This window comes from Panulirus ornatus, chromosome 54, assembly GCF_036320965.1.
Source record: "Panulirus ornatus isolate Po-2019 chromosome 54, ASM3632096v1, whole genome shotgun sequence".
NCBI lineage: Eukaryota > Metazoa > Arthropoda > Malacostraca > Decapoda > Palinuridae > Panulirus > Panulirus ornatus.
Genome location: NC_092277.1, coordinates 3,738,885 through 3,742,749, shown reverse-complemented (window position 1 = coordinate 3,742,749; position 3,865 = coordinate 3,738,885).

Below are 3,865 nucleotides of genomic sequence, written 5' to 3'. Positions count from 1 at the left end.
GAGAGAGAGAGAGAGAGAGAGAGAGAGAGAGAGAGAGAGAGAGAGAGAGAGAGAGAGAGATTTGTTATAGAGTCTAATTGTAGTTTTGAACTGTGTGAAATGTTAAATTAGATAACCTAATCTCCTGTTAACGCTATTCTCACATGTGCAGCACTGCCACTGCCACAGTCACTGCCGCTGCCACAGTCACTGCCACAGTCACTGCCACTGTCACTGTCACACAGAGAAGATAATGATCACAATAGTTCAGGCACAAGAAAATGTTACATGGCCTCAACAGCCATAGGACAAGTGAGAGCCAGTTAACGTGAGGAGGATCACCATTACTACCTGTTGTGTACCTGTGTCTCCTTGTCTTACTGATCACAACTCAACGCTTGGGGGAAGACATGATGATGGTGGTGCAGGACTGGCCACACCTTCATTGTATCATATAGCAGCTGACGTCTCATGTGTGTGTGTGTGTGTGTGTGTGTGTGTGTGTGTGTGTGTGTGTGTGTGTGCATGGGTGACTCAGGAGGTACAATTTCCCTTACATTCATCAATAAGATATTCCTTATGATCACACATGACATCTAGTGACGCTTACATCTGCGGGTAGTCAGTATGATTAAACAATCTGGCTGTGTATTTCACCTGGTGATCCAAGCACCACAACCACTAACTCAAGCACCACAACCACCAACTCAAGCACCACAACCACCAACTCAAGCACCACAACCACCAACTCAAGCACCAGAACCACCAACTCAAGCACCACAACCACCAACTCAAGCACCACAACCACCAACTCAAGCACCACAACCACCAACTCAAGCACCAGAACCACCAACTCAAGCACCACAACCACCAACTCAAGCACCACAACCACCAACTCAAGCACCACAACCACCAACTCAAGCACCAGAACCACCAACTCAAGCACCACAACCACCAACTCAAGCACCACAACCACCAACTCAAGCACCACAACCACCAACTCAAGCACCAGAACCACCAACTCAAGCACCACAACCACCAACTCAAGCACCACAACCACCAACTCAAGCACCACAACCACCAACTCAAGCACCACAACCACCAACTCAAGCACCAGAACCACCAACTCAAGCACCACAACCACCAACTCAAGCACCAGAACCACCAACTCAAGCACCACAACCACCAACTCAAGCACCAGAACCACCAACTCAAGCACCACAACCACCAACTCAAGCACCACAACCACCAACTCAAGCACCACAACCACCAACTCAAGCACCACAACCACCAACTCAAGCACCACAACCACCAACTCAAGCACCACAACCACCAACTCAAGCACCACAACCACCAACTCAAGCACCACAACCACCAACTCAAGCACCACAACCACCAACTCAAGCACCAGACCACCAACTCAAGCACCACAACCACCAACTCAAGCACCAGAACCACCAACTCAAGCACCACAACCACCAACTCAAGCACCAGAGCCACCAACTCAAGCACCAGAGCCACCAACTCAAGCACCAGAGCCTCTAATACAAGCACCAGAGCCACCAACTCAAGCACCAGAGCCACCAACTCAAGCACCAGAGCCACCAACTCAAGCACCAGAGCCACTAATACAAGCACCAGAGCCACCAACTCAAGCACCAGAGCCACTAACTCAAGCACCAGAGCCACCAACTCAAGCACCACAACCACCAACTCAAGCACCAGAGCCACTAATACAAGCACCAGAACCACCAACTCAAGCACCAGGACCATCAACTCAAGCACCAGGGCCACCAACTTAAGCACCAGGACCACCAATTCATGCACCAGAAACACCAACTCAAGCACCAGGATCACTAATTCAAGCACCAGAACAACCAACTCAAGCACCAGAGCCACGAACTTAAGCACTAGAAACACTAACTCCAGCACAAGAAACACCAACTCAAGCACCAGAACCACCAGCTTTAAGCACCAGGAAAACCAACGTAAGCACCAGAACCACCAACTCAAGCACCAGAACCACCAACTCAAGCACCACAACCACCAACTCAAGCACCACAACCACCAACTCAAGCACCAGAACCACCAACTCAAGCACCAGAACCACCAACTCAAGCACCAGAACCACCAACTCAAGCACCACAACCACCAACTCAAGCACCAGAACCACCAACTCAAGCACCAGAACCACCAACTCAAGCACCAGAACCACCAACTCAAGCACCAGACCACCAACTCAAGCACCAGACCACCAACTCAAGCACCACAACCACCAACTCAAGCACCAGACCACCAACTCAAGCACCAGAACCACCAACTCAAGCACCAGAACCACCAACTCAAGCACCAGAACCACCAACTCAAGCACCACAGACCACCAACTCAAGCACCACAACCACCAACTCAAGCACCAGACCACCAACTCAAGCACCAGACCACAACTCAAGCACCAAAACCAACATTTCATGCACCAGGACCACCAACTCAAGCACCAGAACCACCAACTCAAGCACCAGGACCACCAACTCAAGCTCCAGGACCACCAACTCAAGCACCAGGACCACCAACTCAAGCACCAAAACCACCAACTCAAGCACCAGGACCACCAACTCAAGCACCAAGAACCACCAACTCAAGCACCAGAACCACCAACTCAAGCACCAGAACCACCAACTCAAGCACCAAGGCCACCAACTCAAGCACCAGAACCACCAACTCAAGCACCAGAACCACCAACTCAAGCACCAGAACCACCAACTCAAGCACCAGGACCACCAACTCAAGCACAAGGACCACCAACTCAAGCACCACGAACCACCAACTCAAGCACAAGAACCACCAACTCAAGCACCAGAACCACCAACTCAAGCACCAGAACCACCAACTCAAGCACCAAGGCCACCAACTCAAGCACCAGAACCACCAACTCAAGCACCAGAACCACCAACTCAAGCACCAGAACCACCAACTCAAGCACCAGAACCACCAACTCAAGCACCAGCACCACCAACTCAAGCACCAGAACCACCAACTCAAGCACCAGAACCACCAACTCAAGCACCAGAACCACCAACTCAAGCACCAGAACCACCAACTCAAGCACCAGAACCACCAACTCAAGCACCAGAACCACCAACTCAAGCACCAGAACCACCAACTCAAGCACCAGAACCACCAACTCAAGCACCAGCAACCACCAACTCAAGCACCAGAACCACCAACTCAAGCACCAGAACCACCAACTCAAGCACCAGAACCACCAACTCAAGCACCAGAACCACCAACTCAAGCACCAGCAACCACCAACTCAAGCACCAGCAACCACCAACTCAAGCACCAGACCACCAACTCAAGCACCAGAACCACCAACTCAAGCACCAGAACCACCAACTCAAGCACCAGAACCACCAACTCAAGCACCACGAACCACCAACTCAAGCACCAGAACCACCAACTCAAGCACCACAACCACCAACTCAAGCACCAGAACCACCAACTCAAGCACCAGAACCACCAACTCAAGCACCAGAACCACCAACTCAAGCACCAGAACCACCAACTCAAGCACCAGAACCACCAACTCAAGCACCAGAACCACCAACTCAAGCACCAGAACCACCAACTCAAGCACCAGAACCACCAACTCAAGCACCACAACCACCAACTCAAGCACCAGAACCACCAACTCAAGCACCAGAACCACCAACTCAAGCACCAGAACCACCAACTCAAGCACCAGAACCACCAACTCAAGCACCAGAACCACCAACTCAAGCACCAGAACCACCAACTCAAGCACCAGAACCACCAACTCAAGCACCAGAACCACCAACTCAAGCACCAGAACCACCAACTCAAGCACCAGAACCACCAACTCAAGCAC